Genomic DNA, 16168 nt, shown 5'->3' on the forward strand with positions numbered 1-16168 from the left:
TTATCTAGCTGAGTGAAATGCAGTGATTTCAGCAAATCTAATTGCCATAGATGGGGGAAGGTAAACAGAAAAGGACATACTTGAAATATAACCTTTTCACACTTCCTCTAAGAAAGCCACCCCTGCTGAGAGTTTGTGTAATCTGAACTGCAGTATGGTAAGAAGGCAGTTTGAAAACCTTGCCTCTGGGTGATCATGTGACTTAAACAGTGCTAAAATGTAAACAAACTGCTCAAGCAAAAAAGAACGGCATAGTGCCCCTTTAACCAGTGCATTGTTAGAGTCATTCCTACTTATAGCATAACGATGTTCATAAATACGTTGTTTTAACTTCCTTTCCGTTTTGCCAATGTAGAATGCATCGCATGAAGTACACAAGGACACATATATAACACCTTTAGACTCACAATTATATCTATAATTAATTTTATACAACTTATTATTGATGAAAATTTGCTTTGTCACAAAAATATGTTTACAGTGTGAACATGAGCCACATTTAAACATTCCTTTAGTTTTATGTGTGCTGTCTCTTTTCCTCTCTAGGAGCGATTTTAAATTCTGGCCTCACCTATAGGTTATTCTAGGCCTAACCCCTAGTGCTTTAGATAGCTTTTCATCACCTTTAATTAAATTCCAGTTCTTATTAAGAACTTCTCTAATAGCTGAATGGTCAAGAGAATATGTACAAAGAAAGCTAACTTGATGGGCTATAAAGTCGTCAGACATGTTAGTTGACTTCTCACCAAGAAAGCCTTTATGATTGCTCAAGTTGTTGATAGCGGTACCAACTAAATCAGATAGCAAAGGTGTAAAATGCCCCATACTCCTTTTATTTATTATTTCATTTTTAATATTTGAAACTAGGGTAGAGGGATACCCTCTGTTCAAAAACATTTTTTCTAGCAAGTCACATTCATGGTTGAAGTCGGTTTCATCAGACACCATACGGGCAGCTCTAACCATCTGCTCCCTGACTACTGCCTTCTTCTGATGGTATGGGTAACTGCTAGAAAAATGTAAAAAGGTGTTTGAGTAAGTTGGTTTATGATATATCAAACTCTTGTATCTATGGTTGTAATCATCCCTAGTGAGCTGTATGTCGAGGTAATTGATTGTAAGATGAAATGCCTGGTGATATTGTAATTTAGATTTACAGTCATTCAGAGAACTGTGAGGGATTAAGATCATCAGGGGCTTACCTTGCCATGGAAGGGTTCAGGTTCCTGAGCAGTAGTGCAATATAGAACACAGCATGTATTACGACTATGTGTACTTTTCAAATTTATCCATTGATGTAATTAAGTCATGACATTCTGAGGTGTGCAGTGTGCAGTTATACTGTTGTGTGATGCCTTGTATAATGCCCTCTAACCAGGCTGGTGATATAAAGGCTAATGCAGCTTCTGCAACTGATAGTCCATGTAGCTAAAGCAGGGGGTGTGGGGGTGAATGATGCAATATATGATACTATATATACTCATATTACTGCTAGATACACTACATGAGGAACCACAGCAGAGCAGCAATATGTTAGGGAGATATTATTACTGCTTATGTATATGCACTTTGCATGTCTGACATTTGCTGGAGTAAAGACTGATTATGTGTTCATGTTATGCAAACTGTAAACAAACTGCATTCTGCATCAGCTTTCCTGTATGGTATGCCCAACTTTAATATGTGTATGTATCTGCATAGCACACTAAGCAGAAGAAACACACCTTGTGTTGAATTCAGAAAATTGTATAAAGGGGCAAATCAAGTCTGAAAATAGGGATATACCCCAAAAGCAGGGACATCATAGATCAGATCTTAAAATAGGAAGTATCCTTTGAAGTGAGAACATTTGAGATATCTGAGCAGGAGCTTATTGGTGGAACAAAGGTCTCTTATAAGTGAGTAGTATAGTAGAGTATTTTCTAATGCTGGGCATTTCTGAGGAGAGTATAAGAGGTTATGAATAGTAATTAATTGCAAGTAAGTTAGTTTGGGAGTATGCAGATACTTGATTCCTTAAAACCATAACCACCTGGTACATCTCTGTAGAAAAGTCTTGGTGTGTGGTGAAGCTCATCTCCTATAGCCAGGATTCCACCATGTTGTCTAGGTAAGTCAGATCCTCCATGTAAAGAGGCAAAGAAATCCTCCAGTTGTAATAAAGGTGACAGGCCAGTTTATGTTGTCCTCACCTCCTGTACCAAGTGGGTGATACAAGCTTTAGCAGCACTGATCATGTAAGTGGCCTGATGTCTCACTTGCTTATAATATCTAACCTAGCCACCAACAGCAATTACGTCATTCACCACATTTTGTCAAGTGTAGTCATGAAAGGGCCAATCAGATCTAATCTGGCTGATTATCCACTGACAGTGGAGGTGGAATGTATGTGGCAAACTCTCATTCTCTGTGTGGGGGAACTTGCATTTTCTTTGTTTTCTATGGCTGGGCAACCGGCTGTAGTAGGAAATGGAAAATGTGTGTGAGAAAAGTCATATCAGTAGCTGTCACATACCTACCCTGACACCATATGTAGAATGCCTAGGTGGTGGAGGTATGCTGCCTTAAAGTATCATTTCAGGCAGTAGCACACATATACACTGCATATATACATGGAGACTTTTTTCCTCCTTCTTGAACTACAACCACATCCCTGAAAAAAGGGGCCAGTGGTTAGATGCCATTTCAAGCCTGCATGTGGCATCCATATCCACTGACTTCCTACAATACAGTACTGTTGATTATCATCATTGTTATGACTGCCACTGACTGATCTTCCCTACAACGTGGTTTTGACAGTATGCAGCTTTACTAATGAATGAATAGTCTGACTATGCCTAAAGACAGGTATTGCACATTCACATTCTGATGGTATCCTGGTGAGGCCACAAATGCATCAGTGTATCGAGAAGGATCCTTCATAAGTAGGAAGATAAGGGGCTGGATTCAATAAACCTACAGAGCTCACTAAAAATGTGTGGCCATTGTGTCATCATATGCACACAATAGCAAACTGATTTGTATTCAGTAAGTGGCTCTACATGATATGTAGAGCCATGCAAACACAGTAAACATTGTGGCATGCTAATTACAGAATAAGCAGCTGAATTGTATGGTAAACAATCGAAGGTGGAGGAGCTATTCAACAAGCTATAGATCAAAAGTGTACACTTAACAAGGGTTTCTGCCTTGAATTCCAAAACCTATTGGAATACAGCCACACAAACTACACAGAAAGAATGCTAGAGGCTACTGATGCTCTTCTGTATGTGTATGTGCAACTGGCTCAAGTCTGTGCTGCTGCTGTTTTTTCTAGACCTCAGACAAGAAGAATGGTGTTTAGACACTGTTTACCCTTTCATGGTCTGTATGAGGTGAAAACAGTAAAGCACTACAGCATGGATAGAGACACACTCCAGAAGCTCTGCAATCCTGAACTGACAGCAAGGGCAAACTGAGGGGAACAAATATCTGTGGAAACCAAGGTATGTGAAGCACTCAGAATTTATCTACAGGAACCTTCCAGAGACCAGCAGGGGACAGGATGAGGGTGTCACAGGCATCAGCATCCAGGAACCTTTATCAGTTCCTGAATGCTATGCTACAGTATGCCAGCGACAATATATATTTCCCAGTACCCCCGAGGACAGAGCTACAACTATGCAGGATTTCTACCTCATAGCACACTTCCCTGAAGTCTTGGGTGCCATAGACTGCATGCACATTGAGATCAAAGGACCACCTGGGAAACAGGGAAGTGTCTACATAAACAAAAAGGGGTTCCACTCCATTAACTGCCAGGTCATGTGTAATGCTAAGGGATTCATTTTGACCACATGTGCTGGCATCCCTGGCAGTTACCACGACTCCCATATTTTTATTTATTTATTTTATTTATTTTACATTTGTTAACCGGGAGAGTCCAACTGGATACATGTCCATTTTCAGCGGAGGCCTGGGGAGAAAAGCTCCAAGTACATAACAGACATATGAACATTGTTAATGCAAAAAAAAGGAAGATAGTTGAGTTCTAAATACAATATAAAGATACATCACATCTTGGGAAAAAAAAAACAACAGCAGCATATAAAAAAAAACATAGGTCAGTTACAAAGGCGAGGCGCCTTGTTAAAAAGCGGTTAAGGATAGTGAGGTAAGAGAAGGGTAAATGATAGTGGTTAATCAGGTTTGGAACAGGGACATTGCCAGAGAGTATTGAGATGGGGTTTAAGCTTTTTTTTGAATTGTAGGAGTGAGGGTTCTGAGGTGAGCATGGTCGGTAGGGAGTTCCACATTTTACCTACAAAGTTTGAGAATAGAGAATCCCCAGCAGAATTATTGGCTTTGGTAGTTTGAGCTAAGATCTTATTGGAGGAGCGTAAAGATTGCAGGTTAATATAGGGGTGAATGATGTTTTTCGGAGCTGGTGTTTTCTCTGGGTGATACAGTATCAGGTGAGCCATTTTGAGTTGGTTGAAATGGAGTTGGCTGGAAAACTCTAACCACCCTAGTTGCTTCAAGTTAGTGCAGTGGTGCGTTCTAAAGGTGGAATTTGTGGCAAATCTAGCTATGTGATTGTAACAAGAAGCAAGTTTGTTAAGGGTTGTCTTGTTTAGGTTTGTAAAGAGGAGGCATAGAAAAGAGTTGATAGTAGGTGTGTGCTGGCAATTGTAATTTTAGCATGAGGAGTGAGAAAGTGTTTTACTTTATAGAGAGAGCCAAGCTTTTATTGACGGTTTTGATGGTAAGATTGAAATGGGTGTCAAATTTAAGGGAGTTATCAATGGTAACACCTAATAGCTTTGTGTGAGCTTCTGGTGATATAGTGATTCCATTGGAGGATGTAATAGAGAAGGTGGGGGAAGAGTCTTGTTAGTGGGTGAGAAAGTAAGTAGTTTTGTTTTGTTGGGGTTGAGAACTAGTTGTCGACTTGAGAACCATTTTCTATTAGGTTGAAGGTGTCTTGGGTTGAAGCAGTGAGGTCTGCCAGGTTGGAGGCAGTGCTGATGATAGTCGAATCATCTGCATATTGAATGCATGTGGCATGGGGGTGATTGTGGGCAGGTCATTAACAAAGATGGTGAAGAGAAGAGGGCCAAGAATAGATCCTTGGGGAACTCCAAGTGTAACAGGTAGGCATGTAGATAATTTGTCCTGCCATAGAACAGCCTGTTGCCTATTGGACAGGTAGGATTGGAACAATTTCAGCGTGGAATTGCTGAGTGATAGTTTTTTTAATGTATGGAGGAGTTGAATGTGGTTCACCATATCAAAGGCCTTGGAGAGGTCTAAGAAAAGAGCAGATGATAGTTTATTATTGTTTCTGAAGTTATTGATGGTATTAGAAAAGGATAGTAGGGCTGATGTGGTACTGTGATTTGGCCTGAAGCCATGTTGGGAGTTAGCTAGAATTTTATTTTTGGTGAGGTGTTCCATCAGTTGTTTGTGGACACACTTTTCCATAATTTTGGCCAGTGGTGAGAGTATAGCTATAGGTCTGTAGTTGGTTAGCTCTAGTGAGCTACCACCTTTATGGAGAGGAATAATGTGGGACATTTTCCATATGGAGGGGATGAAGGCTTCTGACAAGGTACGGTTTATGATTATGGAGACGGGATAGGAAATGGCCTCAGCTGCTTTTTGCAGAAACTCAGCTGGGAGAAGGTCAGCTGCTAGCTTAGTGGGTTTTAGTTTTTTAAGAAGAGATGTTATAAAGGATATGGGTACTGGATCGATGGTAAATAGATGATCTGATGTAGTTGTAGTATTCTGCTGGCATGGGTAGTGGAGTGGGCTGGTTGTTTGTTTGAATTGTGTGGCAAGGGATTGTATAGTTTCTGTGAAGAAACTATTGAATGTGTTAGCAATGTTTACAGGGCACTGTTGTTTGCAAGTTGTTGGAGTGGGGGTGGTTGCCTGGCCTGGGTGCAGGAGCTTGTTTAAGCCTGCCCAGAATTTTTGTGGATTATTAAGGTGTTTGTGTTGGAGGTGGAGGAAGAAGTTTTTTATCATTTAAGATCATTCTTTTAGTTTCATTTCTAAGTTGCGGAAGGTTTGGTGGGAGTGTGGGTCTTTAGAGGTACGCCATGTGACCCACATCTTGTTTCTAGATAGGATTTTGGATTTTGTTTCCTTAGAGAGCCATGGTGCGGTTTTGGTTTTAGTTCTAATGGACCGTATTGGAGAATGGGAATCTAGAATCTTGAGGAAGGTGGTGTTGAAGTAGATAACTGCCTCTTCAAGAGGAAGAGACTTGAGTATTGTCCAGTTGTGGGCTTTAAGTTCAGTTTGAAAAATGGAGGCATTGAATTTATTATTGTTCCTGATTTTTTTTTATGGTTGTAAGAAGGGGGGTGATTTTCTTGAATTTGATAACATAGGTGAGTAAGTGATCACTCATGTCCTCTGGGTGAGTACCTGCTGAGTACTGGTCAGGATCTTTATTAGTAAGGATCCAGTCCAGGATGCTGTCTTTGTTTTGGGGTTTACCTAGTCTGGTAGGAGTGGATATGAGCTGAGAAAAGCCATGTAGATTTATGCTGCTAGATGGGGAGCTAGATGAGAAGGAATTCCAATCGATGTTGAAGTCACCTAACACTATGGATTCCTGGGGGTGAGTTTGAGTTAACCAGTGGAGAAAGTCCTCTAAGGTTTTGTTATTATTGTTGCCTGGGGGGATGTAAATACATGCTATATTTATGCTTTTATGTTTGTTTGGTTGAAGTTTTACAAGTAGAATTTCGGCATTGTTTGTTAGGAGGGGTTGTGGAGAGGCAAGGGAGATTTGTAATGTATTTTTGTAGAGTATGGCTACACCGCCACCTTTACGAGTTATTCGGTCTGCTCTTAGTATATCATACCCTGGTGGGATTATCTGTGTGTCTTTCGTATTTGGTTTAAGCCAGGTTTCTGTGAGACATAGTAGGTCTGGGGAACAAGTAGCTAAAAGGGCACGTAGGTTGTGAATCTTATTGTTTACACTTCTGATGTTTAGATGACAGGTCAGAAGAGAGTTAAAGGGTCTAGAGTTTAGATTGAGAAGTGGAGGGGAGGATAGGGTGGAATTACAATTGAGTGGAGGGGAAGGGCCAGGGTTGGGGTGGATAGCACCATCTGTGGCTAGTCTGTGATTTAGAGTGGTAATGAATTTGAGGGCTTTGAGTAGAAGTTTGTAGTAATGTTTATCATTTGGCCTAATATTGGTAGGTTTGATAATTACATAGCGTTCGAGTTCTAACAAGGTGGGTGAGTAGGGAGTTGAGTCATGGCCTCTGTTGTTAATTATGGGTGAGGGGTTGGTTTGGTAGCCTGGGTGGTGGAAGCCTATGTAAGACCAGGTTTCATATAGGGTAGCTAGGTAAGGGACAAGTAGGAGGGGAAAAAGAGTTAGTATGATAAGCTTCCTGGGTGGTGTCATATTCCGTTTGATCTTAGAGGGCGGTAGTGAGGTACAGGAAGTTAGTGGACAGTAGGGGGAATGGTTTGAGGTTATAAAAGTATGAGTACTGGGAGCGGGATCACATATCTGGCACAGCTCACAGCTCTACAAGAGGTTTTACAGGGGGGACATCCCACAATGCCATTTACTGGGGAATGCATGGTATGCGTTCTAATGATGGCTGATCAGAAATGCACACACTTCAGTGGAGAATGCTATAATGAGGCACATGCTAAAACAAGAAATATCACAGATCATGTATTTGAGCTGCTGAATTAATGGTTTCAGTACCTAGATGCATTGGGGAGGGGCTTCAGTTTGATCCTAGAATTGTACTGAAATTATCATTGTCTGTATTATCCTACACAATATTACCCTGAAAAACAGCTGCAACAGGAACAACAAGGGGAAAGGGCACATATTCCACCATCACTGGCAAGGTCACCACAACCACATGCAGGTGAGGACACAGAGGGAGAACCAGCAGCCGCTGTGGGTGTAGGTATACGTAGATGTGCGTAATATGCCCTGACCCTGGCCAAGAGACAATGGATAGCACACATGCTGATCACCTAAGGAGTTCAACTTTTATTAGATACACATACATACAATAGAATTGATGCCAGGCAATGCTCACACCCTTTACTTACCCATGTAATGGCTGTGTACTGCTAGCATCAGACAGAGTCAGCCCCAAATTACAACAGTTGTAACTGCAGGAGAATCAAGGTAAGTGTTGATCCTGAAAAAGGAACATAAATGGGTAAGAACACAAGTGAATGACAGATACTTGCATACTGTTACCTGAAAATGTAACTAAGTCAAATATGTGTACGTTGTCTGGCAAGGACTGACCTTTTGATAGGTTTCTGCCATTTATCAGCTAACATACCTCATACATCAAAAATACACTCAACAGAAAAAGCCGTCCAAAGTCTAATTATCCCTACATTCTCACAATTGGAGCGATAAGCCTTACTGACATATCAATGATTTCAAAGTAGCAATTACAATATTAAAAAGGCTGTAAGACATCAGCAGAAGTTTAAGTATAGCACTGCTGATACATATACTGAGCACTCAGTTAGCTACGCACCCTGTGCTTCAGAAAAAATACATATGTAACCCTGAATCCAAAATATAGAAACAAGGTGATGACACAATTATCATCATTTGCACAGGTGGGGGTTGGGGGGGGGTAGGAGGCCAAGGCTGACACTAAAGTAGTGAATGTGTGTGAGTAAGAAAGAGTAGCAAGCAGAAATGTAGCTAATTATCAAATAGCCAGTGAGACAGAATGGCCTGCAAGCCTCATGAATGCTTCATGTACCTGTTATGTGTGTGTGTCTGTATGGGCACTCAATATGAAAGACGTGTATGAGTGCCTGCATGAACACAGCCCAGCTCTCTGCTAGCTCGACATCTTGGCATGTTGGACAGGTGTGAGCTGTGCATGGTAGATGTATAATTTCATGGTCGTCACCCCAACAGTGAGAACTGGTTCTAAAAGGAGCTGCACTGACATATCCATGCCTGTGGTTAGATGTACTGGTGCTACCCGAGCAAGAGTGATATCTGCTGGATGAGCTCTCACCATGAATATACCCAAATCCATAACTCCGTGGCCTATCATGTCTGGGTGTGGACACCTCAACCACTTATGGAGCACTGGAAGTAGTGCCACTATGGTATCGGGGCTATGCATGGCCTCACTGGCTAACAACAGATGATGTTGCAGACCTATGGCCATGTGAATGCTGTCCACCTCCCAGCAGATGTACCAGCACAGACATTGCCATTCTAGTTTATCATTAATCTGATCCACTGAATGGACCACATGGAGGATGCAGTTATGCATGTCAACCTGTGCCACATCTAGAACCCTAAGCATGTTGTCAGAGGCCTTGGTGGAACATGCCCCTGCCTCCATGATGGCCCTAAATATATTTCAAGTTGCACGTAATGTCACATTAGGATCAGGTGGAGGGTGGACAGTAGGCCTCCTCCAAGACCCTTATCAACCATATTACATGTCACCTCACCTAGTCTTTCATTATCTCCAGAGTCAACTGGCACTGAAGCTGCAGTAAACACTATGCTGATCAAGTGTGTCACCCTTAACCTGTCCAGTATTTGAGAGCTCAGGGGAATGGGTATGCATAGGCATACTGATTGTGTCTGAAGGGAAATAAAAGATATGTAAGTCATAACCTCAGTGTCAGATTCAACTTCTGCATTCCCTGACTGTGCCTCCATTTGGCCACCATCATCATCAGAGTCTAATGATATTCTGACATCAGGTGGTAGGAGTCCTACACTTCCACTGTCAGAATCATCTGTGATAATAATAACAAACACAGGAATTAAATTACTTCTCCACTAAATATTAAACTGATATAGGTGATAAAAAGTAACACTGGCCACACAGTTGCAGATGGTACAGCAATGCAGACACTCATTACACTATCCTCACACATACAGATAATTATATATCTAAATACCGTTCAGTAATAAGCAAATACATATTTGCTTACCAAGGACAGATGTCTCCACACTTTGCAGGGAGGGTGGTTCTGGAAGAAATGAAGCAAGGAAAGGACTGCAATTAAGCATCACAATGGGGATAACACTGGGGGATGGTGAATACACAATCACCTATATGTCCTGTAAGAAACAGCTAAAACTGAATCTTGGCTGAGACATCCACCCACACCCATGTGCACTGAACAACTCTCTCTTGTATAACTCCATTCCCTTATCAGTAGGTACAGATACAAAAAAAGTAGTAATCAAACTGTATATTTTATTCTACTAGCAAATATAGAGTTGCCATATGTAAGCATACCTGGAAGCTGCTCCTGGTACTCACTTGTCTGGCCAGCCACATCAGCACCAACATCAAGCACAGAGTGTGTGGCATCCACTGAGCTGTCTGGATCTCTAACAATGGACAAGAACTCCTCATTTGGTATCAGTGGTGGCTCAGTAGCAGGACCACCCCCTTAGCCAGCTGTTTCATGGGCAACTTCAGCTTCCCCCCTCCATGCTGATGAAACCATATCAGTGGTCTGATGCTGCACCTGATCATAATTTCTGCTGTAATGTCAGACTGCAGTGACATTGTGGACTAACTGGTTCCAAATCACTTTTCTGGCAGCCATATCCCCACATCCTCTCAACCATAAAGGCTACATGTTGTCTCAGAGTCTGTATTATAACCTCATTTTCTGCATCACTGAAAGGGGTTTTTCATGGATTGGTAGGCTTGGGTGCCATAATACTATGTGATATACAACACAGAAGGTTAACAGATAAATGTCACATAACTGATGTATTACTTACAAAAAATACCAGTCTGTGTATCCTTTAGTCGACATTAAGCACTTGAAACACACTTTTCATTTAGTGAAACTGAATGTTAGATGGTTGTCCCACCTCTCGCTCACACACAAACAAAGGTTTGTACAAACCAAGGAATACCACATAAGTAATGTATATATGTTTTACACAGAAATATCAAGATGCCTATACATTTTCAACAGAGGTTGCCCAGGGCCATTTCAGAAGCACAACATCAGTGTCAGTGACATGTACATTTCATTTTTCTCCAATAACAGAATATTGTAAAATCAAATTTTAAAATAATAGTTGTGCTGAAAGTATAACCTGTCTATCTCTGAAATGTAAATGCCTGCCAAAAATATATATGCTAACAGTGAAGTATAAGAAGTGCCTACAGATAAAAGTTCCATTTCTCCTGGGTATATACATTTTACAAAATCTACAATGTCCTTGAATAATACAAGCATACCTTAGCCAAATTATTAGCCTTCTCTGCAGATAAATCACCTTCAAAGGAATACCAGTCTTCTCTTTTGTTTAAATACACAAGTCTCCACACATTCAAGTTCCCTAGTTACACATTTATATTTTCATAGAGAAGATTCAGGCCTCTGAGCATGGTGAGGATGTAAATGAGGTATGAATTCATTAAAATTCCTGAATATCAAACCTTTGACTTTCTGTAGCAGATGTAAACATAGTGTAAGCTCTACAGCATTGTTAGGTACGAATGGCCTGCAACTCTGAATGATTAGTGGTAGGGAGAGGGCCGACAAAACAATTCAGATGACCTTCACTACCATGGATGTGTCAGTGAGGATGCACTTGCAAAGTGTGGAATGAACTTCGGCAAGCTTTTCAGTGAAACAAAATACCACACATTTGACCTTTTTGATCACTAATAGCAAAAACCTCTCTACTTTGCTGAAAAATGGTTTTTGCTGCCATTTATTTTTATCACACATTTGAAGGAAATTGATACAAAATTCACTATATACTGCATTCCTGAGATTACAGCAAAGATAAGGAGAGAATGAACATAATACAAACAGGAGAAAGAACTGCATTTGTGCAAACATATTCATAAATGGTTATGTGATCACTCATTGCACTAAATATGTACCCCACACATTTACAACCGAGAATGTACAAGTCTATGTCCTGTTGATACTGTTGAGGAAATGTGAATTGCCTGTATGCATATGATTTGATTGCTGTTCCTAAGGTGTGTCTGTGGCAAAGAAACATAACTCACTTAACTGTGTTTTATAATTTCATTATTCTAAAAGTTCAAATCCAGAGTTGTGTATTTGTTTAACTTTATTTATTTAGTTTTTTTTTGGTCTTTTACATTTGTGTGGCACACAGTTTAGTGCAAACATGGACAAATCCATCAAAATTTAAAAACTAAAGTCAGTTGTTTTAGGAAGCTCAATCACCCCTAGCAACATTGTGTGCTGGTCAGCACCTTGTATAATAATGACAGCAAAAATTATACCTGTAACTCAACTGTGTATGTAGCACCTGGTGTAAAGATGAGGTACACAATAGATACAATAGGTAGACTGTGGCCCAAGTTCTGCAGTATTTTATAATTATAAAAGTATATTTATTATAATAAAAATATGTGGCATATAATGGTTCTAATCATATGTTTTTTTTCTCATCCCACCCCATTATCTATTTTTTTTAAATATATGTGAACACACAGTTCTGATGTCATACTTTTCTGCCAACAAACAGAATGATTTTCAACACAGGGAGGTAGGCCAGTAGTTGTATCTTAGCCTGCCAACTCTCCACCAGCTGCCACACCAACATGCAACAAATATGGGATGCAACCTGGCAGTACTGCCTTCGCAGCCCCTGCACTACCTGGCCCATCCACATCAGGTAGCATTGCCACAGCTGCTGGTGCATTAATGCCTTATGAGAGTATAGGTGGATGTGGGAATTACATTACCCAACAGGAGCAGCCAGGGATGGTGCATGAGGTATTAGAAACTAGCACTGGCACCCACCTCAGCTGTCTGGAGAAGTTGCTCCTTAGAATGCAAAAAAGTCCCCCACATCAAACAATCCCACAACAAGCTGAGAAAGTGGACATTGATGACAACTCTGAGGGTAAGGAATAGATTCTCAATTTTCCCATGCTTGATGGGCATATACCTCCGATGTCCCTTACCTATCCTCAATCATGGTGTACCCTAACATTTTGTGTTCATTGCCATCCCTGTGTCTGTCTTGTTTGTCCTGTTTGTCTGCACCTCCTTCCTTACCTACCTTACCTACTTGACCCTCACAATCCCACACTCCTTCCCCAACATTCCTCTCTTCTTGAAATCCAAAAAAGGCACCTCTCTCTCAAAAAGAATTTGTCCCATCCATAGCTTTCCGCCTTGCATACATGTCTTCTTGTCTCATTTGATTTGGTCCACTTGGCTATACAACAGAATTGCATTTTTTGTCACTCATTTGTGTTGAGGTGACAGTACAAATTCATCCAGTTTTCATGTTACAGTGTTAAAGAACTGGACAGTTGTGGCTCTTTCCTAATTCTCTGCTGCAAATTCCTTTATTGCTTCCCCTTTGTTCTTCCCCCTGATTGCCCCCAATTTCACCACTTTCCTATCTACCCCATTTTCACATCCTTTATCTGGTCAAAAAGTAGAGTCACACACTGCACATTTGGCAGGAAATGGCCCCTAATAAAGCCTTCACTTTTTGTCCACTACATTTACATGGAGTTTGACATCTTGCACCAATGCTGAGCAGTGGTGAAGGGCTCTTCATATCCTATGGCAAAACCTAGTGAATTTTTGGCATCTACTGCACTAATCTGGTTATCTCAGCACAATTATGCTTAAACTTGCTGCATTAAAGGAACATAGAGTAAAACACGAGTAAAGGCAGTACTTTGAAATATTTACTCTGACAGTTATTTAGACTGCTGAATTTAAGAAAATATAAATGACTCTGCGGAGTGTTGACATAAATCGCTGGTGTGAAGATTTTTTTGACAATATTTTTAAGGGTCCGATTCCAGATGCATTTCTCATCATTTACTTAATATGATGATATATGTGTATAATATATTTAATTACCCACATATTACAATTGACAAAATTTATGATTTTTCATGGAAATATATTAATTTGTGCCCCAAAATGAATATCCTCACTGCTATCACATATTTATCTAACCTTGGTTTGCTTTTCATAAACCTGTTGTCCCTGTACTAAGCCTTCCCTATCGTTATGTCACTCACTTCATGCTACATAGCGAGTAATATTAATAATGTTAACAGACCAAAAAATGACCATTAATTTGCCAGTTATCAAAAAACTGTTATGTGCATGTTCATCTCTCCTTGTATTCATCCCATCACACCAACCCTCTTAATGTCTGTGTGTCTATTAGGTTGATGGATGTTGTCTGCAGACTGACTTGACTTTTCAGGATATATGGCTGTACACAAACACTTATCATATATGCTGAGTCAGAAATAATCTTTTCAACATATGTACTACCCCTTGTCATTTCTAGAAAGCTTCATACATAATTAAATTGTGATTTGAGGTGAAGCCTGCAAAGCAGATGATAGTTGTACCATTCGACAGAGGTAGGCACTAATGATAAAAATTGTGTAAGACACATACTTTACTGTAGTCATTTATTATTTGGCACATTTGCAGTAATGATCACATTTGCTTAGGTAATGCCATCCTGACACCATCTGTATAAAAAGTGAATAAACTGGATTTGAACTCTGTTAGCTGTGCTTTGAACATGCACTTACTGGTATTTCATCTCATGCCACAGGGAAAACTAGGCCAAATGCATCATTTTTTACACTAATGTACTGTCCAGAATACTGACAGACACACATTGCTGATTCATCTGTTTGCACTATTTTTTTTCCATTTAAGCAAAGAATGGCATTTGTTTGTCTCTTATCTCTGCGCAAACAAGGAAGGCAATAGCAACAATTCTTCTTGTCATAAAAGCTATGACAAAACATTTCCAATATAAAATAAAGAATGAACAGCATAGTATGTGAATAATTCTCACATATATATTCCTAATACATTTTTAAGTTGTAGTCTTGAAATGGGAATCTCGCATGCACTAACACTTTGCCATAGTTCGTGCAAATTAGTTTCTCTTCTATGTACTATGTTAACAGGAGTTTGGCATGTTTTACTATGGTTATTCCCCAGTTGACTTGTGTTGCATCAAAAGGCATTGTTAGCACAACAGAAGGGAAGGGGCTTGTTATTCACTGAAGATGTGCTTACTCAGACTCATGTGTGCCCTGCAGCAATGCACTTGCAAATTATATCTCAGTAATAGGTCTAACGTCAACTACACTACAGAAATAAAGAGTAGAACTGCATTGTTACATTTCTTATGGCTTTATACTGACACTAGTCATTGGTCATCACTGATCAAAACAAATTAATATTGTCTGAAAATTATAGTACTGTTGACATCAATTCACTAGAATATGAACACAAATATGTCAACACTTGCATTACTGCTGTTTCCAAAGTAGGTATGTGCGTGTGTGTGTGTGTGTGTGTGTGTGTGTGTGTGTGTGTGTGTGTGTGTGTGTGTGTGTGTGTGTGTGACATAGTCTGAATGGCATGAGTTTATGTCCTCAAGTCTCACTGAGAACAATTTTTTTACAGTGGTACATGATTATTTAGCAGTTTCATACATCCCTCCCAACATACACTGATTATGCCAACTGCCACAAAGTGTTCTCTGACAGTATAATCATCAGAGTTGTGCTGTGATACTAGAGTTAAGCACTGTGCCCTTTATGTTATGTAACTAGGTAGGGGTTCTAATCTCACTCTAGTCAACTTGTGTGTGTGTTCATTTAGCTATCTTTCTGGAGACCATTTTAGAGCAGCACGTGAGACACTCCTACCAATATTTTCTTCTCACCAGACACTGATGATGTTATCTGCTATAAAGTCTTCTCTGACAATCCAAAATGTCAGAATTCTGCTGTGGCATTAGCATTAAGTACTGTGTTTTCTGACTTGTGTAACTAAGTAGGTAAGCATTCTAATTTCACTGCAGTCAATATGTGTGTGTTCATTTAGCTCTCATTCTGGAGACCATTTTAGATCAGCATGTCAGACACACCTACCAAAATCACCTTCTCATCAGATGGTATCATTTGCTGTAAAGTATTCTGTGAAAATTACATAAGTCAGACTTGTTATGTGGCACTAGCATTAATTTGTGTGTTCTGTAGCTAGGTAGAGGTTCTAATCTTACTGCAGTCACCTTAAGAGTATGTGTATGTTCATTCAACTGATAGTCTGGAGACAGTTTTAAAATGGCATGTGATACCATAGCTATGTCATCCGCTCC

Source organism: Protopterus annectens, chromosome 1.part0 (genome assembly GCF_019279795.1).
Source record: "Protopterus annectens isolate FY-2018-M chromosome 1.part0, PAN1.0, whole genome shotgun sequence".
Lineage (NCBI taxonomy): Eukaryota > Metazoa > Chordata > Ceratodontiformes > Protopteridae > Protopterus > Protopterus annectens.